Genomic DNA, 25,798 nt, shown 5'->3' with positions numbered 1-25,798 from the left:
GAGTGTTATGTAATTTAAATTGTTAATCTTTTTCAGGATTTTTACATTTGTGACCATGAAAGATGACTCTTGGCGGGTGCCATGGCTCACTTGGCTAATCCTCCACCTGCAGTGCCGGCACCCCAGGTTCTAGTCCCGGTTGGGGCGCCAGATTCTGTCCTGGTTGCTCCTGTTGCAGTCCTGCTCCCTGCTGTGGCCCAGAAAGGCAGTGGAGGATGGTACAGGTGCTTGGGCCCTGCACCCGCATGGGAGACCAGGAGGAAGCACCTGGCTCCTGGCTTCAGATCGGCGCAGTGCGCCAGCCATAGCGGCCATTTGGAGGGTGAACCAATGGAAGAAAGACCTTTTTCTTTGTCTCTCTCTCTCTAACTCTGCCTGTCAAAAATAAATAAATACATAAATGAATAAAAATTAAAAAAAATAAAAAATGAAAGATGACTCGAAATTTTCTTTGGTATCACGGTTTTCCTGTCCTATAACAGTGACGGTTTTGAATTCTGGATGTTATCTTTCTCCAGAGAAGGTTTATTTTGCTTCTGGCAGGTAGAGACGAGTGTTTCAGCAAAAAAGATAACAGAGTAAAAAAATAGTAAAAGAAAACACAGGAGGAATTCTTGTTCCTGAAAAAAACTTTTAGCAAATTCCTGTTTCACAAAGATGTAATGTTTTAAATGGTACTTGCTGGAATTATTGCTGTTACAATAGAAACAAATTGAAAAACATTTTTTTAATTTCTAAATATTTTGAATAGAATTACTTATTCTATAAATGTTTAAAACCATCTGACAAAATCATCTTGTTCTGATATTTCATCGTGGAAATATTTATTGTAGAATTAACAGCTTTAATAGGACTGTTTAGCTTCTCTGTTTCTTCTTGTGTCAGATTTATGATGTATTTCTCACAAGGATTTTTTAAATTTTATCTGAATCTTCAAACTGATACAAGAATTTCTCTTGATATATTTTTAAATTTTAATGTCTGGGGGATGTGGAGTTCATATTTGCATTAACACATTGATTCTTTATACAAGTATTTCTTCTCTCTCTGTCCATGTTGCTAGTTTTATCAATTTTATGACTCTTTCAAATACCCAACTTTTTACTTATCTGATCTTCTCTATTTGCATATTGGTTTTCTGTCCTATAAACATTATCCTTTCCTCATTATTTCTCTGTGTTTTATTTGTCAGTGTTTTCTTAATCTTCTTGAAATAACTGCTTAGATAATTGAATTATAATCTTTATTTTTTTCCCGATATACTTGTATGCATTTAAGGTACAGTTCAGGCCGGCGCCGTGGCTTAACAGGCTAATCCTCCGCCTTGCGGCGCCGGCACACCGGGTTCTAGTCCCGGTTGGGGCGCCGGATTCTACCCCGGTTGCCCCTCATCCAGTCCAGCTCTCTGCTGTGGCCCGGGAAGGCAGTGGAGGATGGCCCAAGTCCTTGGGCCCTGCACCCGCATGGGAGACCAAGATACAGTTCAACACATGCTCACTCGGTCTCACCCCTAATGGTAGAGCTAGAAATGTGCCACGGGACTCCAAGTCCCATTAAGTTGGCATGCACTATACGCTATCTTACTAAAGTGATCAGTTTAAGTTCATAATTGATCATAAAAATAGGATTAAGTGTCAAAGGGATCACATAAGCAAGACCAGTATCTGCTAGTAATAATTGATATAATTAAAAAGCAGAGAACGATCCAACATGGGAAGCAGGATACATAGCAGACTCATAAACAAATGCCCTAAACAGCACTCTGGCCTCAGAATTAGCCCTTAAGGCACTTGGATCTAGCTAAAAATCCCATGAGAGTTTCTCAGGCATGGAAAGCCAAGACATTTTTTTATGACCTAAATGAAAGATCTCTGTGAGTGAGATCCCAGTGGAAAGAATGGGCCATCAAAGAAGAAGGTACCTTTCTCTGAAGGGAGGAGAGAACTTCCACTTTGATTATGGCCTTGTCTAAATAAGGTCTGAGTTTGTGAACTCAAGAGGCTTCCATAGCCTTGGCAGCTCATGACAATAGCCTCAGGTGATTACTGACGTCATAAATAAGAGTGTCAATTGCTAAATCAACAGCGGGAGTCACTGTGCACTTAATCCCCATGTAGAATCTCTGTCCTTAATGTGTTGCACTATGCAAATTAACAGTAAAATTAGTCTTCAAACAGTGCTTTATACTTTGTGTGTCTATGTGGGTGCAATCTGTTGAAATCTTTACTTAGTATATACTAAATTGATCTTCTGGATATAAAGATATTTAAAAATGAATCTTAAGAATTGGATGGGAGAGGGAGTAGGCGATGGGATGGTTTGAGGGTGGGAGGGCGGTTACGAGGGGAAAAACTGCTATAATCCAAAAGTTGTACTTTGGAAATTTATATTTATTAAAAAAAAAGTTAAAAAATTAAAAAAAAAAAAAAGTTTCTCTCTTGGGGCCAGCGCTGTGGCGTAGCAGGTAAAGCCGCTACCTACAGTGCCGGCATCCCACATGGGCACCAGTTTGAGTCCCGGTTGTTCCACTTCCTATCCAGCTCTCTGCTATGACCTGGGAAAGCAGGAGAAGATGGCCCAAGTACCTGGGCCCCTGCACCTGCATGGGAGACCCAGAAGAAGCTCCTGGCTCCTGGCCTCAGATGGGCGTAGCTCCGGCCATTGCAGCCAACTGGGGAGTGAACCATCAGATGGAAGACCTCTCTCTCTCTGCCTTTCCTCCTTTCTCTAACTCTGATATTCAAATAAATAAATCTTTAAAAAATTTCTCTCACAGTGCAGATGTAGCTACAACCTAAAAGTTTTAATACATTATTTTATTATCAGCAAGTTAAAATATCTTCTAATTTCCACTTTTAATATCTACTTGTGGATTATGGAAGGGTATTTCTTAATTTTTAAATAATTATAAATGTTATCTTTTTACTACTGATTTTAATCTTAAAATCACTGTAGTCAAATGATATATTCTATATATTTTCAAGTTTCTCAATTTAATTGAGACATGTATTAGGGTCCAAAATTTGTTTTGGTAAATGTTCTACCTGCACTTAAAAAAAAAACTCAATTAAGTTAAGAACGTTAACTGAGTTGTTCAAGCTTTCCGTACTTTTTATTTCCATAGCTTTTTCCATGCATACTCTCCGAGTTACTTCAAGAATTATGCTTGAATCTATCACTACTAGTATAGATTGGCAATTTCTCCTTTTAATTCTGTCAAATTGGTTTTACATAGTTTGATGTTTTGCAATCTCATGCATGCAAATTTAAAAACACTGCATCTTACTTGTGAGCTGATCTTCTGATCATGAAATCTCCCTGCTATATTTACCATAAAATCTACTTTGATAGTAGTTTAACTACTCCAGCTGTTTTTCTTTTTTGGTTAACATTGGCACAATGTTATAATCATGGTTATTTTAAGGTTCATGTCTTATGTTTCTATTATCAGAGACACCTGTTGGTCTCTGTATTGTTCACTGTTTTCTCTTGGTTTTCTGGAACTTGCTATTTTCTTTCTTTCTTTTTTTTTCCCCCATAATCAAAACTTTACTGAAAAACTGACATCAAAATAGGGGATAACTTGTATACCTTATAAAATCAAACAAAATTACATTATCTTAGTAGATTCACTAGAATCACTGAACTTATGATAAGGCTTTCCGTGAGAACACAAATCCAGGAAGTTGTGTGGGTCACTAGTGTTGCTTTCTTCTAAAGGAACAGCCTTCTGTGAGTGGGGCCTTTCCTCCTGTAGGCTGGCACAAAACTGTAGAACAGCCTACACAAAGAACCACTATTTGGGCATGGCTGAAAACCGTGGTGATCTTGTAGCAACCTGGGCATTTTATGTCTATAAAATAAGAATTCGGACTTTGAACTAGCCGTTTCTTTTTATATTTCTTCTTTTCCTCCTACAAAGAGGGATGGAGTAAATCTCTAGCCAAGGGCATGTGGGCGGTCCGCGAGCCCGGCGCCTCTCACCGACTCTGGCTACTCCCCTGTAGTGACAGCCAGAACTTGCTATTTTCTCCTGGTAGATTTCTTCCTGGTAATCTTCTGTAGTTGTTGAATGCCAGACATTATGTCCAGTAGTTTGAGACTCTGAATGATGTCATCTTCATGCATAGATTATTTACTTTTGCTTCTAGCAAACAGAAACGAAGTGGCTATTTACACTAATCTGGTCTGGATGGAGGTGAAATGAAGCTGATTCTTAGTTTTTATAAAAGTTATATTTTCGTCCTCTACTAAGAAGGGGAGGTGCACAGCTGAAAGTCTGCCATGTTCTCTATGGTGGTCCTGAACCTTAATTTGTGGGCCTAAGAACACAAGGCTGCTGAAAACTTTACTTGGCTCCCCATTCTCTTCACTAAAGATTTCTACTTGGCTTTCTCAACATCTTAGTCATTGCTTACAAATTGGAAAATATCACTTTGAATTCTGCAAATTCTGGGTTCCTTAGCAGCCCCAAAATTCCAATTGTCACTTCCTCAGCATTGAAAATATGCCAAAAAAAAAAAAGAAACTGCTGATCTTCCCAGCTCTCAAACCCACTTCACATACAATTAGCAGACGAATTGAAAGAAATGTGGAACAGAACATTGGGATAACCTGGAAGTACTTTCCTCTCTTTGAACTCAGGATCCCTCAAATACTGGCAACCCTGACCTTGACCCTCAAAAACTGGCACCCTATTTGTGATTTTTAAAGCACTTTCTTTTTCATTTGTTCTTGGCAGGAATGGATTTTCTATTGCAAGTCAATCTGTCATAATCAGAAGCAGAATCCCATTTACACACTTTTAAAGTACTTTCTAGAGAAAACTACAGTTTCTCTTACCTGTGCTACAGTGCCTGGAAAATAGAAAATGGCTATTTCTTTTTTCTAAATGATATCACAGCACACTCCCAAGTCTAGCTGAGATGATAAAAAAATTTGGTTCAAATGACAAAACCCTAAAAGGAAACTTAACAGAAACTCAAATGTCAATGTCAGAGCTATCTCTTACCACCTCTTCCTTCTAGAACATAGTGAATCTTAGAAAACATGTTACTAGCACATAATAGCTCTAATTTTACAGGTTTTGTTTCTGAGAACTGAAATAGGAAATGTAATAATCCACTGAAGGCAGATCTCATAAATTCGATTCATAGTGATTGGATGGTATACAGATTTGGCATTATGGAGGAAGCACACAAGAATATTGTGCACAAACAAAAGTCATGTGATTCCAAGAATGATTCTGAAACCTGCCTTTTTCCTTTGCCTGGAATACTCCTTTCACTTCAATATACCCTCCTATCTTATCTGCCCCCCACGGTAGATAAAGCTGTAATGTAAATACTAGGGCTTCCTAACCCCACGGAACACCTAATTCATATTTCTGTGCTGCTTTTATGGAACTTACAACACCTGTCTTACTAACATTATTTATCAGTACTCAAATTCATTGAAGGCTCACAATGAAATGTTTTCATCTTTACTTTTCCTGAAGAATTTTGTATTCATAAATAGCTATTGGCAAAATAATCAAGTTGAAAAGCCTCTCTATAATGAAGGGCTATATAGCTTCCTATGTAAATCAAAGTTCAGGCAAAATTCTCCCTACTTGTAGCTGTGGATACTTCATTATACCACCGGGTAAAAGATACATAATAAAATAATGGTAAGGTATAATCACATCACAATTGTGGCTTGTGTGCTCGTGTGTGTATGTGTGCGTGTGTGTGTGTGTGTGTGTGTTTTGGTATAAACATTATCCTCTTTCAGCTAATGATGGACAGCCAATTGTTAATCATTAATTCCAACAAATGCATGCTTCGTTTGTAATTAGCTGTGTTTATTTGCATAAAAGCAATTCAAGTAAAATCAACAAACATTGTTTGAGTTCCTACAATCCAAGCACTGTGTTATGTGTTCTGAGAACCATAAAGAAGTATAATATGCCAACCCCACCCTCAAGAGGGGGACATCTTGAAGTGTTCAGAGGGTGACCCATTAAAAATAAAAATATTGAAAAGAATTTTGAAAACCACAACTGAAGAAATATAACCAAAGAATCCATTATTAATTGCCTGATTAATTTAGAGGCAATCATTCCTTTGGAATTTGGCATGGTGAGAACATATCACCAGGAGGCAGTTAAGAATGCAGGGTTCCCACCTGTAGAACATTAGTGTTCCACAGGGGTGAGGACCTGTGGAGGGAACAGCTGAAATCTAGCCCCAGCTCCACTTACCAGGATCTCTGCCTCAATGCATGTTTGCTTTAGACCCATAGAGGAGATATCTTTTTATAATTAGCACACAGACATCATATGTGCCAGGCATTTTGGTTGAGTGGAATTTTATAGCAGGTGTAGGATTTTAATAAGGTCTTAGAGAACTGGTGTAGTTTGCTGTAATTCCACAGATGAGGAGTCTCAAATGTATGTTTAGGGGCCACTCTTGTGGCCACTCAAGCAAAGGGTGATAATTGTGACATAAAGTAATATATCAGGAAGATTTTACATGAATGTCTATGTACATTAATGTCTTAAGCCCTAGAATAAACATTGTAGAATTTATTGTATAGGTATTTAGAGTGAGTAAATGTTTTTGAGAAAGTTACAAGTGATTAATGTTTTAGTAACATTTGCCTAATGGAATCTAATAAATGAATTGGAGAAATGAGATACAATAGTCACAGTATCTCCCTGGGGTGCCACAGTAATTGTCCAGTAATAATGTGATAAGGTCTGGTCTAGGGCGATGACAACTGGAATAGAAAGAAAAACGCAGGAAAAATGCCAGGAAAAAAATACAAGATCACTGGAAGACTAAGAGAAATAGGAAAATCTGGGAAATAGTATTATTTTACAATAAACATGTTTTAATTATTAAAAGCAGTTTTATAGCAGGTGTAGGTATAACTTCCAAGTTAGTCTAATATTCTTTTTCCAATGTTGAATTTATTTTTTATTCTTAACAGAAGGAAGACAAATTTCATCACCCTTTGAAAAAGTTTTTCAAAATATGGCATTTACTTGAGCCTAAAGGAAAGAGGTTTCACAGTATCACATGCTGGTTAAGCATATGATCCCTGGAGCCAGGCTTCCTAAGCTTGCATCATAGTTCATCGCTTCTAGTCACATGACCTTGGATGAGTTACTTGATTTTTCCCTGTGCCTAAAATTACATGATCTACAAAATCAGGGCAGCATTAATGCCACTGCATAGAATTATTGTAAGGAATGAAATGGTCCTGTAACATAGTGTTAATTGTTATTCTTATGATTTCTTGTGCTTCTCAAGCTATATGACCCTAGGCCTAAGAAAATTGTCTTAAACGCTACAAAATGTGGGGTAACTGCTGTGGACAGCAGGTTGATCTGACACTGGGATACCTGCAACCCATTTCAGAGTACTTGGGATTGAGTCCCCTCTCCACTTCAAATCTAGCTTCCTGAGAATGCACACCCTAGGAGGCAGCAGATGATGGCCCAACTACTGGGGTCCATGCCACCCACATGGGAGACTGGATGGAGTTCCTAGCTCCTGGCTTCAGTCTCTCTCCCTTTCAATTAAAAAAAAAAAGACAAGCACAACTCTTCTTTAAAAAAGCTATGAAATAGCATTTTTCTGACACCACCAATCTTCAGAAACTTTAACCTCCTTCCTCAAGTTGCAAAATAATTTTGGAAATCATAGGTCACATCTCACTGGACTGCCAGAATGTTCAATCCACTCCATTATCAGAGTCTTATGCTAGCCTTATCTCCACTGGCATCACTGCTGCCCACCGGAAACTCTGCCACCAGGGCCAGTGCTGCCCATATCCATGACAGCATTTCCAGTGCGCAATTTGGAAGCTCTAAAAGGACCCCATGCACAAAGTACCATCACCACCAGCCCTACTTGTATTATCATCTTTGGCATTGCTTCTTCTGAGGCAGCACAAGTCTGCACTCATATGGTGGACACCATGGCCATTGATATCAATGCTGCTAATACTTTGTATTCTTAGTACCCCTAGGGATATGAAAAATTTACTAATTTTACTGGGTCTTCTTTTCCCATGTTCCTCATCCTTAGAACCCAGGTTTAAGTCCTGTTGACCAGACCACTGACCCCTGTGTGTGGCAAGCACCATGCCATACTTAGACTTTTCTCTGCCAAATTGAAATTTACCTTTTCCATTGAACCTGCTTATAAAGAGGTGTTTCCTAATAGGTTGTTTTATCTTACATGGCAATAGCCTGGATTCTGGCAACTCTACTTCCACAAGCATGTCAGCATGTTGATCATAGCAATGGGGACTCAAGTTGAGACTCTGTGTGTGTGTGTGTGTGTTTCAAGCCAAGCCACACCAAGCCACCCAGAAAGCCTTTACTTCTAAAACATTAAATCAAATTCATAAAAGCAAATATTAATGTGAGAAGCTATAGTTGCCTATACCATAAAGGCAGGCAACGAACAGGAAAAAAAAGCGGAGGCATTAGAGAAATAAAAGTAGTCAATGTGATGCAATTTCAATCCCTGACAATGACTGATAGATCAGAGTGACAGAATCAGATGGATGCCTGTCTGCGTGCACTACAACAATGTTCCCTCACACCGCTTGGGAAGCAATCAACAGGACCAGGGGCTATTCTGGACTTAGTCCAGGGAAATGAAAGTAGGTGAAATGAATACTGTAACATGGAAGCTAATAAAGCCCTAGGGGAAAGTTATCACAATATCACCAGATTGGAACACACTTCTGAGAATATTTGTGAATGATAATAGAAGTATAAAAATATTGGAAATGTGGAATGAGTTTTTAAAAAGTTGATTGGAATCAACTCTTGTGTGCTATAATGGAAAGGTATACAGTGCTGAGTGAGAACATATGATATTCACTATCCTGAAATTCAATTCTAATAACAGAAGTCAATGTAGGCTCATAAAAATGTAGTAATAGAAATCAAAAACAATTTCCTTATTTAAAAATACTATCAGCTTTGATATGAAATTAGATTCTGAAGATTAAAAAGAATATGAGAAGTCACAAGCAAGCTTCAAAGATGTATTTAAAATGTAGTTTGAAAGGAAGCTGTGTGAACTGCAGAAAGAACATGGGTTTTGGAGTCTGACTGGCCTAGACTCATGGTATGAAGTGAGTCACTTCTCTCACTGACTCTTCTATACTAATGGCACAGGAGTGCCTATTGTTCATAGTCTGTTAGATCAGTCATGTGAAGGCATTGCAGAGTGTGGCCCAGGGTAGATGCTCAGTAAACCTCACCTCCAATCCATTGATTCCCAGTGGAGGAATATGGGAGAGTAGAAACAGCCTTGAGAGATTTGGCAATAAGGAAACAGAAGTAAATCACATAGTAGAAAACGCATTTCACCAGCCTGTAGACATTGGCCCAGCATGGGGTAACTCTAAGACACAACAGAAGCACGGAAGATTTATAATGGCATAAATGCAGACATTAAACAGGTAAGATCAAATGACTTCTGAGCCTTTCAGTCTCTTCCTTCTGATTCCTACGTTCTTATTAACCTGGCTCCTAAGTAGGAGAGCCTGGGGAATTCTGGCAGACTTCTGAGATCAGAACCTCTTAGAAGACAAGCAACACATCCACAGATACACAGCGGTGGCACACAGGGGAGATTCTCAAAAACTACTAAAATTGTGCATTTTTAACTCAAGAGCTCTGTCCAGGCTTACAAAAGGACAGACACAATGACATCAGGAGAACTGTAACCCTGCTGCTTTGAACAAGCTCAGCTTACAAGGTGTAATCAAAGTGTCATTTCATTTTGATCTTCCTTCCCCTGCCATAACCACCTTCTTCAGAAGGTGCCTTTACTTCTATTTTTGTTGTTTGGTAATAGATCATTCCAGATTCACTTCAGGTTCCAAACAGGCTCAAAGAGACAGATGTTCTTTGCAAGTCATAATGAAAATTCTGGACTTGATTTGGTGTTAAGCCCTCTCCCATCCATCAGTGGGGCCAGTTTCAGTAGAGCTGTTGCCCCCTGAAGGGCAATATATAATTAGCCTCTTTGTCCAGTCTAGCTCTTCTACTCCTTCTTCTTCACTCATTAACTACAATTTCTAATGCTCTGGGTTGTAGCACAGGGAGCCAGAAACAGAAAGGTGGACAAGGCAGCTCCCTGCTTGAGTTCGTTTCCTTACAAGTGCATTGTGTGTTCTCTGCGCCTGTACCTATCTTTACTGAGGCCCTGTAACTCCTACCCAACCACATTTCTGGCTTCCACTACTTCTTGACCTGGCTTACCTCCTACCCTCAGTTCCTGCTTTATCTCTTGGTTCACAGATGGTTCATTCTACAAATGTTTCCCCCTTCCTGGAGTACCATCGCCTTTACCATGGCCTCTTCCAGGCTACTTCTTTGCCAGGACGTAAAATGGCTTTAAAGTTATATTCCTCCACGAGATTCCTCTATGGTCCCTGGGGTTTTGCCTCTTAGAACTTCTGGCAAGGGGAGAGCAGTTACTTTCCGGATGCCGCAGACACCTCTGCTCAGCTGCCAAACCAGCTCTTCCACACATCTCTCTCTTCTTCTCTGTGATTTCCTGGGCTGAAATCAGACTCATTCCACTCTGGCACAAATCCAGGGGAGGCACAACAAGCTCTTCAAGCAGTCTTTGAAGTCCTCCCCTACACTGCTTGAGCCTCTCTGTTCTCTGGGAAAGAGGAAGCTCTTGATGCAGCCTTCCCAGAGAAATGGTCCTCAAAATTGCCCTCCATTCCCACTCTCTTAATACTCTTAAACTCTCCATTTTTAGCATTGTTCTATTGTCAGCCCCAAAGTTGTTTTAAAAAAAAGCTCCTCCTTTATTTTTTTATAAAGATTCTTTTATCTATTTGAAAGGCAGAGTTACAGAGAGGCAGAGGCAGAGAGAGAAGTCCTTCATCTGCTGGTTCACTCCCTAAGTGGCTGCAACGACTGGAGCTGGGCCAAACCGAAGCCAGGAGCTTTTCCTGGGGTCTCCCGTGCAGGTGCAGGGGCCTATGGAATTGGGTCATCCTCTACTGTCCTACCAGGCCATAGCAGAGAACTGGAGCAGAAGTGGAGCAGCTGTATGGGATGCCAGCACCGCATGTAATGGCTTTACCCGCTATGCCACAGCACTGGCCTCACAAGCTTCTCCTTTAAGCAATGTGCATTTTGATGTAGAATCCCACTTTGTTGTCCAACATCTGTTGTGTCATGAAATCTATACATTGACAAGGGCACTTCGGAAAATTGGTGGAAAAATGGAAGCAGAGATTGGAGCTGTGGTGCAGAGGGTTAAGCTGCAGCCTGTGAGGCCGGTATCCCATATCAGACAGCTGGCTTAAGTCCCAGTCCCAGCTGCTCCACTTGTGATCTGGCTCCCTACTAATGTGCTTGGGAAAGCAGCAGCAGATGGCCCCCCACATGTCACCTGCATGTTACAGGGGGATGGAACTGCAAGCTCCTGACATCTGCCTGGCCCAGCCCCAACTGTTGTAACCATTTGGGAAATGTCAATGGATGGAAGGTCTCTTTCTGTCTCTCCCTCTCTATGTCACTCTGCCTTTCAAGTATATAAAATAAATCTTGAGAAAAAAAGTATAAGTAAAAGATAAGTTTATTTTGACAAAAAATGTGAAGTTCATGAATAATCTATTTTCACAAGATGCTTTTTCCACTAAGTTTTTGAAGTTGTACATATATCTAAAGAAAAATCAAACACTGGATGAAGAAAAGCATCTACCATTTAGCATGAGAATATTGCAACAAGACATGGGAAGTTATTCCACTACCTCCGCATTGTTGAGGCTATCATGTTTTCATTCATTCATTCATTCATTCAAGGGCAGGCAGGTGTTAGGCTCTGAGACCACAATAGTGAATACAAAGAGTTCATGTACCCTGACAATGGACTATATAATCCACAAGGAAAGATTTTGTCCTCATTTTCCTTTACTCTCCTTGTTTTTCAGATAGAGACTTCATTAAGCTCTTGTACTCTTGGTTCAATGTTGAAAACACACCACTTTTGGCCAGCACCGCAGCTCAATAGTCTAATCCTCCACCTGCACACCAGGTTCTAGTCCCATTCGGGGCGCCGGATTCTGTCCCAGTTGCCCCTCTTCCAGTCCAGCTCTATGCTGAGGCCCGGGAGTGCAGTGGAGGATGGCCCAAATTCCTTGGGCCCTGTATCCGCATGAGAGACCAGGAGAAGCACCTGGCTCCTGGCTTCGGATCAACGCGATGGGCCGCAGTGGCCATTGGAGGGTGAACCAACAGAAAAGGAAGACCTTTCTCTCTGTCTCTCTCTCTCACTGTCCACTCTGCCTATCAAAAAAAAAAAAAAATAGAAAGAAAACACACCACTTTCTTCAATGTCAGCCTGTACAAGGCAATTAAGTCAACATATATATGAGATAGCCAGTCCTTGCCAAAAAGTAACAGGCATATACGATATTAGATTGTTACCTAAAGTCCTTGCCAAGGTTTTGTGTTATTGAAACCTGAAAGTTCACTTAATCAGAAGTACTTCTTGGTAGAGCAACATGGGTCAGTAGGTGAAGCAATGGTACGGAAAGGACTCTGGGAACATGAATTTTAATTTGGTTCTGCCACTGACTGTGACCTTGATCAAGTCCCCAGACTTGTATCTCAGTTTCCCTGCTGTAAAAGCAAGAGGGTGCTTATATTAAAATTGATTGAATGTTGTGCTCTGTTTTCTTTATTCCTAGAGAAGATAAATTAGCACAACAATATCTGTTCTGTGGATATTAAAATTGAGCTACCAAAAAAAAAAAAAAAAAAGAAAGAAAACCTCAGAAGTTCTTTCTAGATTCACATAGTGAATGAGAAGATATCCAAAAGTTGGAGCTGAAGATCTGTAACTTCCTAATCTCTTATTTTAGGAGAATGTTGGCAATACAACATATACATTCAGGTGTACTGCTTCAACTCCTATCTCCCCCCCAGTCTCTTATAGAGTAGCTTTATTTCATTCCTTCCCATCTAAAGTTGCATATATATATATATAATATACATACCAAGTATATAATTATATATTTATATGCATGCATGCACATACATACATACATATATGAGTTTAGGTGAAGGCTGGGTATATTTGTACAAGCTAGTGAGGGCTATGCTAAGTCACAGTGAGCATCCTAGGACCCTGTGGCTTAGTCTTTAGCTAGACTGGGTCCAAGTGCAACACAGAACATATATGTATGTATGTGTGTATGTGTGTATATATGTATGCATATACATATATATGCTGACTTTTGAAGGCATACTTTAAAAAATTTTTTTATTTGTTTGAAAGAGTTAAAAAGAAAGATCGTCTGTCTACTGGTTCACTACCCTAATGGCTGCAATAGCCTGGGATATGCCAGGCTGAAATCAGGAGCTTGGAACTCCCTCTAGGTCTCCTATGTGGGCACAGAGGCCCAAGCACTTGGGCCATTTTCTGCTGCTTTCACAGGCATGCTAGCAGGGAGCTGGATTGGAATTGGAAGAGCCAAGACTTGAACCCTGTGCGCATTTGAGGTGTCAATATATGCTGTACTCATATTGGATACAAGTGGCAGGTTAACCCGCTGAGCTACAATGCTTGTCCCTTGAAGGCATGTTTTTTCCCATGTTATTTAAGGATGGCACAGCTAAGTGGAACAAAACGTGGACTGAAGTCCTCCTAGAGCCAGACATTGTGCTAGGCACAAAGAATACAAGATAATCAATAAGGCCTCACAGTGGTTGAAGACTTAGTATGTGCCAAGTGAACTATGTAGATTTTTCTTTTAATTTTCAAAGCAACCTCTTTGGGTTAGCAAGCGATCATTTGGCAGATGATAAAACTGCTCAGAGTGTTTAAACATCTTTTCCAAGATGACACAGCTAATAAGTGGAAGAAAAGGGAATTTTACCCAGACTTTCTAACTGCACAGTCCATATTCTTAGCTCTAACTTACTCTGCCTTCCAAAGATGAATAAGATTAGATAGAACCTGCTGTGAAGAGGTTCACGGATGAATGGAGGAGAAAGATTCATAAATAACTACCATGGAAGTACAGAGAAATGTGCAATGAAATTTATGCAGAGCTGGAGCAAATGGATATGTGAGAAAGGATTACAAAGAAGACAATATATGAGCTTGAAGGAGAGAAATGAGGATTAGAGATAGGTATCCCAGAGGCAATAGCACAAACGTAGTTTAAGTCTGTAAGATATGGCAGGGAAGGAACTTGAATAGCTGAATGCAACCTGAGCACAGTGCAGTTGATCCCTTCGTTCCTAGGTCTTTCAGTGGCTGTCCAGAACTCGAATGCAGACATCAGACTTTGCACCCCTGTGCCTGTCTACCTAAAGCCCATGAGAATCTACAAGTGAAAAGGGATCCCCAGTTCCATGTCAACCACTGGGAAACTGCTCACATGACTGGTTCGTTCTAGCTCCATTGTCCCACAGCTTAAAGCATATGATTCTGAGATAACCTTAGTTAATCGATAAATGAAGGAATTTTATCTAATTGTGGAGCCAGCTACATACTGACGGTGGTTTTACGATAATGGGTTCATTGCCCCTCAGCATCGATGTTGATCCCATGTGACACTAGCAAAAGGCAACACAAATAATTAGGGTTCAGAAATGGGCATGAAGAGTGCTGTGGGAGATCAGGCAATGGGAGTAAGTAGCAAGAATCAGGATGCAAGCATATATGCCTGATATGATCTACAATGGCCTATAAAAATTCAGGCTTAAGTCTAAGCTAGAAAGCAAGAATTTCCCTCTTGATGTTATTTTAATATTTTAAATAAAGTTTTACAAAAGGCCAATGTGAATAACAAAGAAAACTGATTTTTTTTTCTTTTTAATAGCATCCATCAGTTTCTGCTTCAATCTTCCCAGCGCTACTTTTTAACAGAAACTGATAGGGTAGCCGAAATAGGAATTCAGTTAAAATCCATTCTGAACTATTCCAGAGTTGAGTTTCCATTTGGCTTAAGTCCTGACCACATACACAAAGAAAATATTAGCTAGATATCTACATATGAAATCCAAAGGGTCAGATTTTAAATAATTTTCACATAGTTTGGAGGTAGTAACAAAATCTAAAGCGTTTACACCATAATGAATTACACTTAGAACAAGAGACAGAAGAATTTTAATTTCCCATTTCTAGACATTCAGCTTGCTAATGTTTCAATCCATGTTACTAGATAGACATTGCTGAATGTAAACTTAAAAATATTTTCTATAGGGTTTATTGTATCTTCTCAAAAAATTTTCTATAGGGTTTACTGTATTTTCTCAAAAGCCAAAGTCATTTCTGTCAATCAGGCCTAATGAGGAAAAAAAAAACAAGATTGAGTGACCAAGTTTGAAAAATAACAAAATTAGTGAGATTAGACAAGCTGTTCACTTTATGGAACATATTATCTACATTCTAAAAGGGAAAAGTTCTTGGATAAACTTCCTGAAAAAATAATGTAAATTTTATAATGAGGAGGAGGAATATGTCTACAACTAGTAATTTTTATATCTATTGTTTTAAAATATTGAGTATTTTGTATTCTGATATGGGTATTATCTTTGTCATTTTACATGGGAGAAACCATCTCTTTGAGAGAAGTTAAGTACTTTACACAAGTTTGTACAGCTATTAAGTACCATAACGTGAACTCAAATTCAAATTTAAAAATGCTAAAGACTGGGCTCCAGTATTTTCCGTTACTTCCTAAAGATAAAGAGACAGACTTAATCCCCATAGAACATGAAGATACTTCAAAAAACCCACGGGAAAAGTAGAAGTAAAAGATGTTTATTTTGGTAAAAATTGAAATCCATGCAGTTTTTCATTATATGCATTTTCTACAAACTTTTTGAAGACTGTCCTGTATAAACTCAGAAACCCAGGTTCCAAACACTGTATTCTAATGCATATGTGAAATGCCTAATTCCCTGTCCTATCCGTCATCTGATTAAAAAACTGTCTACTTGTGGATGCAGACAGACATACCATCCCTGCTAGCAGCTCGGGTATTATTTCAGAGCCATGTGGAAGAATGAGGGCTCCAGGACCACTAAGCATCAGACTTGTGCTTTCTGTTTACACCCTATGCTTGCTATTGAGATCTTTTCAATGGCTACTTTTTGTTGAGGGTTTCTGACCTGGATTCACTTCATGGCCTCATGTTTAAATAAACCTGTTTTTCACCCCCTGACCTCGTGTGTTCCGGAATCCTAACCTCAGTATCTGATCCATGATGCCTGTTTCCTTGGATGCTGGATCCCTTGCTTGCTAATCTCTTCCTCAGATGACCTCACTGGAATTAATCAATGGTCCACCTGCCAATACCTTTTGTGCCTAACCAACAAACTCCCAGTCTCAGCCTCTTGGCTTTATCTCTGATCCATTGTCTCCAAAACCCTGTTAGAACTACATGCTTTGAAGAAATGGTCTGATTTTTTCAAAGACACAAAATTAGTTTGAAGCTTTATAACACAGCCCCTGAAAATCAGTATAGGTACAAAACCCCAAAACTGAAGATAGCAGCTTGCTGATTATATGTCCATAGACCATAGTACCAAGCACAATTCAGAAGAGGAAGGTGAGCAGGAAGAAGCAGAGATATCAAAGAACTGCTTGGGTAGTACGTATTTTCAAAGGCATGCTTATCTATCTGTAGTTTCTCTCTTCTACTAATTTATAATCTCTTTGAAAGCAAATTTGAATTCATTCCATTTTAGATCCCACACAATGTCTAGTAGAGTACCTGATACTAGTTAGTCCTTGTCGATATTTATTGAATTAATAAATTGCCAAATGTTTCATGAATTGGCTACAAACAATCTTTAGAACTCCTGGTCCTCTAGGACTATCTTTAGAGATTCCATAAGCAAGTAAATAACGCACACCTTTAACCCTCTTTAAAAGCTCACTGTCTCCATGGTGTCAGATTTTAGAAGCCAAGAAAGGACTAAAAGCATCAGCCAAGCAGTCTGTCGTTCATCTTCACTTTCTGCTGAAAAGGAAAAGGAAAAGAAAAGAAAGAGAGAGAGACAGGCAAAGAGAAGAATACTAGCCCATGTTGGTCAGAACTGTTTACACACACACAAATCTTTCAAGATGTATCTGCATGGATTAAAGTGAATTACAACTCAGTGGCAACTTAAAAGAGAACCAAACATTCTACTGCTAAAATACATTCAGGAACAAGTGGAAAATAACACTGGGGCTTTGAAGATGATGAAGGTGGCAGTGAGGATTTCAAAGTGGACTGCCTTCCCTCTGCTTGAACAAGCAGCACCCTACCACTAAACAAAGAGAAAGGGGCCACACTCTATCCTGAGAGCCCCCTGCATGTTTGCATTAGTGAGGTAGACAGCTCAGAGGAGGGGACTTAAAAGAAGACTTGCATTGTTCATGGAGTCTTTCAAGCGTAGTAAGGGTGGAATTCCATCTGTTCAGTTCAGCTCGGTTCAGTGAGCCGGTTCACTTTTAATGGTTCACTGAGTTGTGACACCTAGTAGAAATTACAACCAATGTTTTAAAAAACCTTTATGTTATCATTTATGAAACTGTGTGGCTTGATCACTTTAAAGTTTTCAGCTCCTTTTGTTTCTGATCTGTTTCCAAGGTGTCTCCTGATTTAAAAAAGAAAAATGTGGGGAAAAATAGCATTAAAATATCTGACTACAAAAGAATATATTTGTTGAGCTCTAGTTTGCACACTGGCTTAATTTGTGCATGATCTCAGACAAACACAGGAAGTTGCAAAGCTTTCACTCAGAGTTTGCATTCACCTTGGTCTCCTAACCATGAGTTCTTTCCACTCAGAAAGAGCTATAAATGCCTAACAGTCTCTGAAGCAGTTTAGTAGATACCCTACCTTGAGGAACAGGTAGAATTCCACTCTGCTCGCTTGAATGACTCACTGAACAATACCAAGTTATTAAGTTTTTCAGTACTGAGATGGGGATGGGGGAGAGCACTCCATCTGATACCTGCTTAGTGGCATCTTAGAGAAAGCCTGTGTGTTTGCATGGACCATAGGAGGCCAAGAATTAGCCCATGATGCTAATGATCTCAGCCAGATCATCACTTTCCTAGAGGAAAAGGAACAACACGGTACAATGGGACAATAATGCAAAGTGATGTATGCTTACTGGCAATGCATTTGGCATGATAAAGGAGGACCTTGGTATGAAGTTCAGCAAATATCAGAGGGCACTCCCATTCTGTTTTGAATAACTCATTTCAAAGATGCCAGACTTATCTCTCACAGTGTAAAAGCAGCATGCAACCCATCAAGAGGGAAAAAATAGAGTGAAATGCTTAAGGAGGATTTCCACTGCATGTACCAGAGATCTGAAAAGAATGAAAGTAAATCTTGAAGGCAGAAGTCTAAGGGTGAAAGATATGCAAAATGGCTGCCCACATCAGGCACCAAGTCCAGTTGGTTATGCCTTCGTCACTGAACACCACTGATGCTTTTATTTGATCTCATACCCTATGTTTCAGTTCGCTCCGAAAAGTCGCTCCAGTATTTTCATCACATCATTGTTTAGGAAAGGAGGATGGGTAATATAAAACAAACAAGCTATCTTGTTTTCAGCAATGAAGAACATCCTGTTGGAAATATTATTTCATCAAATAAAAGGATCTTGATTTATTTGTTAACAGAGGTATGAAAACAAATGGAAGTAGAGAGCTCACTGAAGTGAGGCTTCTGCCATTCTTTACTTCCTATGCATTTCTGGGATTACTTTATTTATTCTGCAGTTCACTGTGACATAATACTGATCCCAGACCATTCCTAGGAATGGTATGCTAGACTTTTCTTCAGTATCATTCCAAGTATCATCATTACCACATCAAAGCGAGTAAGATAAGCAATGTTCATTTCAAAAAAAAAAATATACACATTGTAATGTGTCATTTGCTTTTCTAAGGTCTTCTCGTATTTCTGGTGAAATTCTTTCTCTGAACTTTTTGGTTGATGAATGTCAGATGTTTTTATCTTTGCCATATCTATTTACATTTGTCTCAGATTCTAACCCTCTTAACTATCCCCATCTTCCCTCAGAGGGACTGGATGACTAATTTTCAGCATGTAGTATGATGGGTCAACAGTGTGATCTCTATTAATATTTAGAGCATTACTACTTTTGCTTTTAACTTCTTTTAGTGTATTTTTGTCCTTCACTAAAAGATTCTAATTTCAAGTATTAAACTCTGTTGTTCAAATTAGTGTTTGTAAGATGGGAACTGGATGACCTGCAAAGAAGCTAATAGACTGTCTTTTTTACAGATCTACATTTTTTTCTTTTAAAAATAATATTTTGCATGTTAAAATGCTTTGCATGTTAATCATTCCACAGACAGTAAGTACGAGAAAATACTGTAATTAGGGCTGCATTTCTGTTCACACTGATAACAAAAGGAAATTCTTCTCCCTAGAAACGAATATGGGAATAAAAGGAGAAAACCCATTGATGTACTTTCAAAGTGACAACAAGTGTCTAAGGCCTCTCAGGAAAGTACAGACCACATATTTATGTGTCTATAGGTTAAATCTTTGACTTTTCAGAAGCTAACCTGGGTGGCATTTAGAAAACCACAGTCGGCTTAAAGATTGCTGGCATGCCTTACAAAAAGAAAAGAAAAAAGAGAAAGAGAGGAAGGTCAAGCCTCACTAACTTCTTGGAATTTCTGGGAGACACAGTTGACTGTGAGAGCCAGGAAAATATAATGAACACTCTATTCTTGAATATTTTTTAAGAAAGCCTTTGAGAGTGGTCTGTTAAATACTATAAAAAATTTAGAACAGGTGAATTCATTAAGATATAGAGAAGAGGTTAGAAAATGATGAGTTGTTTTCTGAAGAAAGGGTCTCTTGACCCATTCGAAAGGTAACCAATGTAAAAATGTGTGTGAAAACTTACACAATAGAAAAAGGAAATAGGCACTTATTGGACACCTACTATGTTCTAGGCATGTCACACGCTCTCACTGCATCTTCACTCAGCCCTGGAAGGTAGATATGATTGTCCTCATTTGCTACATGAAGAGGTTGATGCTCAATGAGATTAAGTAGATCACCTGAAGTCATCCAGCTGGCAAGGGAGTAGGGGAACAGGGATTCAAACTCAGGTCTAGCTGAAAAACCCTTATGCTCCTGCGATCCTGCCACTTGGGCTCCTGGAGAAATTAACATTGGTGTCCTGGCCCTGGCATCCCCCAGCTGCCCTTCCATTCGGGAGCTTCTACCTCTGAACCACCTTGAAATCGTCTTCCAGCCTCTCCTTCCAGATACTAAACAGATGCCGGATTTCTTCCTTCACAGCAAGGTGCAAATGCTCTTTACCATTTTGCAATGACCTTGAATCCCCCCGAATTTTCTGGCTTGAGCTGAGGAATCTGGTTCTCAGAGGACATTCCAGCACCTACAGGGCATGAAGGGAAAAGAGGCATTCCTACTCCCGTGACCTACTCCTCACTCTGCACAAGTCCCCCCTTGCACATGTGTACCTTTAAATATGCATATGCCATGCACCATGCAGAGTTCAGCAACATCTTTTGGCTAACTAGCTGACATTTTGGTGCTTAATAAAAATGGACAGAGCCTGGGGGAGTCAATTACAATAAGGGTACTGAGCTAGAACCTCGCTGGGAAGCCAGAGGAAAAACAAAAGAATAAAGTGGTTAGAGTGGAAGAAAAAGCATCACAGGTGAGCTTCAGTAATGATTATGTTAGTTCCTTTTAGAGCCATTGTCATTGCAGCCATGAGATTCTGTTTAAAGTTGTAATGTCCATACTTCTCAGTGTGTACATTTGGATGCCATCTAGTATACAAGATGGAATTAAAAAAGATGAGTTTATTTTGCTGCAAATTTCTTCATAATGTATGGAAAATATGCATTATGAAAAACCTAGCATGGATTTTTAAAAAATTATTTTCAGCAAAAGAAATTTACCCTTTTAATTACATTTTTCCACAAACTTGTTTTGAAGTAACCCTCATATATATCATACATACATACACACCTCTAAGAAGCAACTTCAAGGTCAATGTCTATAAACCTTTTAAAACTTTAAAACAAATTATAATTAATTGACACTGAGCTTTTTAAATCATCCTTTGAAATTTTTTTTTACATCCAGGGTATCACAAAATCAAAGTACCTTATGCTCCAGTGCCAGAAGTATTTTGGCCTTCAGAGAATAAATGGCCTGAGGAGTTTACCAGAGGGACTTGCTTATAAGGGAGAGTCACTGCTTGTGGATCTGCAGGAAATCCATTAGTCATCTCCACCACTGCCCCAGAGGGATCCCTGATGATATCCAACACAGCAACCTTAACCTTGTTCCATCATGCTCAAACTTGACATTTGTCCAAGATTGTTGATGTCTTCCCAAGAGGGTGTGATTGACAATCAAAATGTTACCAATGAGGGCCAGCGCCATGGCATAGCAGGTAAAGCTGCCGCCTGCGGTGCTGGCATCCCATATGGGTGCAGGTTCTAGTCTTGGCTGCTCCACTTCCCATCCAGTTCTCTGCTATGGCCTAGGAAAGCAGTAGAAGATGGCCCAAGTCCTTGGGCCCCTGCACCCACATGGGAGACCTGGAAGAAGCTCCTGGCCCTTTGCTTTGGATAGGCACAGCTCCGGCCGGTGTGGCCAATTGGGGTGTGAACCAGCAGATGGGAGACCTCTCTCTCTGTCTCTCTCTCCCTCTCTCTGCCTCTCCTTCTCTCTCTGTATTACTCCGACTTTCAAATAAATAAATAAATCTTTTTTAAAAAATGTTACCAATGGTCATTTAAATAAAAAATTCATTTATTTATTTGAAAGTTGGAAAAAGAAGAAAAGACACACAGAAAACGAAATCATCCATTCACTGGTTTACTCCTCAAATGGCTTCCAAAGCCAGAAGCCTGGAACCAATACTCATATGGAATGCTAGAGTGGCAGGTGGCACCTTAACCCACTGCATTGCAATGCCAGCCCTAACCAGTAGGTATTTTTTTATACTTCAATCACTTATATTAATGATTACCATAACTTTTGCTTCAGGAAACTTTTGTGCTCTTAAAAATTTACTGAGTACTCCAATGGATAATACTTACTTATATTTACCCTATCAGAAGTGAAAAACATATTTAATTCATTTAACAATAATAAAAACATGACACGGTAAAATAAATCATTATCTTATGAAAAGTAGTTATATTATCCAAAAAAATGAAAATTAATGAGAACTGTGCCATTGTTTTGCATGTTTGCAAATCATTTTAATGTCTGGCTTGGATGGCAACTGAATTTTTATGCCAGCTTCTACATTCAATTTAGTATAATATGTTGCTCTATTACAAGCATATGAAGCAAACCAGAATTTCACAGATAATTAAAAAAAAGGGAGGACCATTTTAATAGGCATTTCAGATAATTTTGGATGTGTTTTTTGTTATTACACCAAAACTCCATATGTGGTAGCTTCTAATAGATCAGTTGCAGTATGGAATCTGAAATCATATTAATTAATATTTTATACCTTGTTGCATTAAAATTGCTTAGTCTGTCATGTATTTTTCATGAACATTTTAATATTTTATGATTATCTCATCAAACATCAGAGTTTGGAAAGTATTAGTTCATGCCATGCTTCTAAATACCAGTGCATATAATTTTACAATATCAAGAAAAATTATCTCATTCATTAATAACATGTTTATGTTAAGTTCATGATAGTGAATATGGATTTTTCAAAATTCCATTTTTTACTGGAAAATTCAGATTTTGTCATTAGCAATAAACAGCCAGTTGTTTTCCTTGAAGTAGCAGGTCAGATTGTTCATTGTTGAGAAAATTTCGATCATATTTTCAAATGTGAATAACAAGTATCAGTCATTCTGTAAAGTAAAATCATGTTCTGTGAAAAAGTGGCTAGTTTAGCTTGCAACTCAAACAACTGCACAAAGGTTTTTTCCTACACTTTGGTATATAGAACTTCTAAGTTTGTCAAACAAAATATTAAAGATATGCATTCAAAGGTTAAGGTTTAATAAGATTAATACTCTTATTGTTTCATCAGACATTCTTATGTGAAACTGATAATTGAATTTAACTTGAAGTGTACCAAATTTAGGAATACAATAATTGTTAGTTCAGTTTGGCATTACTACCTTGATTTTTACTAAGGCACCAACAATTTTACCCACCATTGCTTTTCCAAAATCAATACAAATGTTAGCACAATAAAAAAAAATGTTTTTATTATAAAAGTAGTTTTGATCTTATGAATTTTCTGAAAGAATTTCAATCATCTCCAGAGGTCTACATATCATATGTTAAGAACTGTAACACTACATAATTTATTCCTAGTGCCTGTAAAAGAATCTTTGGGACCTCATCACTATTAGAAGCTCTGAATCTTTGCCCATAAACCTTCTCTGACTGGTTTACCTGTGGTAAGATGTACATACCACATGTACGTGTTATGAGGATCCCTCAAAGTGAATGTACTTTAGCCCTTTTTCTTTTTTTTTAATTTATTTATCTGAAAGTCAGAATTACACACAGAGAGAAGGAGAAGCAGAGAGAGAGAGAGAGAGAGAGAGAGAGTCTTCCATCCACTGGTTCACTTCCCAACTGGCCACAACAGCTGGAGTGTGCCAATCCAAAGGCAGGAGCCAGGAGTTTCCTCCAGGTCTCCCACTTGGGTGCAGGGGCCCAAGGACTTAAGCCATCTTCTGCTGCTTTGCCAGGTGATAGCAGAGAGCTGGATTGGAATTGGAGCAGCCAGGACTAGAACCGGTGTCCATATGGGATACCAGTACTGCAGGCTTTACCCACTATGACACAACTCCAGCCCCCGTTTTAGTCCTTTCTCTCCTGGCTGTTTTCACTTGTCTGATTTTAGCTCTGCATTCAACAATTACTTGAGTTCTTGTAAATGCCAGTCATTCTCTAATGTACTGTATATCTTCCAGAGCTGATATTTTATCTTATTCATCCTCAAAATCCCAGCACATGATATCCAGGAAAGGTTAGATTTCAGTGGGGTAAAGGTTAATAGGATAGTTTTCTTCTAAGATAATTATAGTTCATCTTTATTTTATAATATTGCTCTTTGATACAAAGTAGTAGTGGTAATTTGGCATTTATGTAAGAGCCTAAGATAGGATTATCTGTGGGCACCATCAGTTACTTACTTTTTCAACTCCATTTATGTCTTTAAGAATCTCATTGCCATGCTCATGTGACCAAATGACATGCAGGCCATTGAAATGTGCCTGTCTGGTCCCTTGTCTTTTAGCACCCTAGAACTCAAGAGCAAGCTGTTTTGATTTGCTGGGAAACTATACACATGCCTCACTCATACAAATTGGTAGAGAATCTTAGTATTTTCTCAGATTTTGGACGTCTTTAGCTATACTAACTAAAGAAAGGTAATCAAACGTTGAATTTGTCTGAATATGTGCTTAGAGAGTGATACCACAATTACAATTATATCTCACTTTGTTTCTAGCAAAATTAATGTATCAACTAGTATTTATGCATCCTTTCATATTCTACAAATAATTTCATGTGTCTTCTCATTTTTATAATAATAAAGCTGCTGTGTGTAAAGAACTATTTCCCACTCACTAGGCTAGAAAATCAACACATATTGTTCTGATAGATGTTAAGAAAAACTTTATGAGGCAGGGATGAGTCTCATTCCCAATTTACAGATGAGGAAGCTGAGGTTTAGAGGGATAAATAACCTAGCCTTATATCTAGTATATTACAGATGTGACATTTGAGCCTGATTTTCTGACTCCAAAGCTTGAATCTTTTCCACTAAAGCACTCTCGGAAATTTAATTTTATGTTACTCTTACTGAAAATATTCCAAATTCTTTATCAGAAGTTTGCTTCAAAACACTGTGTTTTAGGATTTGCTGTTTTTGGAAAGCACACGAAGAGATTAAGAGTCTTAGGATTGTTCTTATTTTTTAAGAGTCTCAGAGCTAAGAGAGAATATTATCAAACTCTAAAATATTTGGTAGGGATGACAATCCTGGAAAAATACTTGGTTAATGCCTTTCATAAATTTGGCATTTAGCTAAGAGCTAGGATTTGTTAGATTCTTTTCTTTGTTTTATTCCCCCCTATCTTATAAGACTATTTTAATTTTTACTTCTATCATTTTTTTCAAATACTATTTAAGCCATATTTAATAAACTAATGGAACATAATATCCCAATTCATATGATAGGTACAATAAAAATGAATTTATAGATCCTTTAAATAAATTTCTAAATGTTATATTTATGCTCTTGAAAAATTATGCTCTTCCATTCTTTAGTATTTAATAATAAGACAGAAAGAATATTGGCCTCATGAGTGTGACCTAATAGCTATCTGGGTTCATGTTTTCTATTAAAATGAAGACAATATGTTAATCCTCGCAGTGCCCCTGTAAGTCAGTGAGTATTAACCTTTGTCAAATACTTTTCTGTCAAATTTGTAGTCAGAAAATTGAAACATTTTTCATAAAGTTCCTTCTCTGTTCAAGTGGAATTATACCAAAATTCTCATAGATATTCCCCCTACTTCATTAGCAAATCACATTAAGTATTATTCATCTAGTTGTTCACTTACTAATAACATTTATTTTACCAGCTATAGTATTTAACACCATAGAAGCGGAGAGATAGACACAAAGAATAAGACACTAACCTTCAGAGGTTTATTTTTTCCCTGAAATTGAACTGTGTTGACTCAGATGGTATATTTGAATCCACTGAAAAATTAAA

At 38.5% G+C, this 25,798-nt stretch overlaps 1 pseudogene; it reads right to left on the bottom strand.

Moving 5' to 3' along the window:
* Positions 1-3,540: 3,540 nt before the first annotated feature.
* On the bottom strand, positions 3,541-3,953 carry LOC133766590 (small ribosomal subunit protein eS27-like; annotated as a pseudogene).
* Positions 3,954-25,798: the final 21,845 nt, after the last annotated feature.

The sequence above is a fragment of the Lepus europaeus genome, chromosome 9 (genome assembly GCF_033115175.1).
Source record: "Lepus europaeus isolate LE1 chromosome 9, mLepTim1.pri, whole genome shotgun sequence".
Classification (NCBI taxonomy): domain Eukaryota; kingdom Metazoa; phylum Chordata; class Mammalia; order Lagomorpha; family Leporidae; genus Lepus; species Lepus europaeus.
The sequence above is the reverse complement of the archived record's forward strand: the minus strand, read 5'-3'. Positions and strand labels throughout refer to the sequence as shown.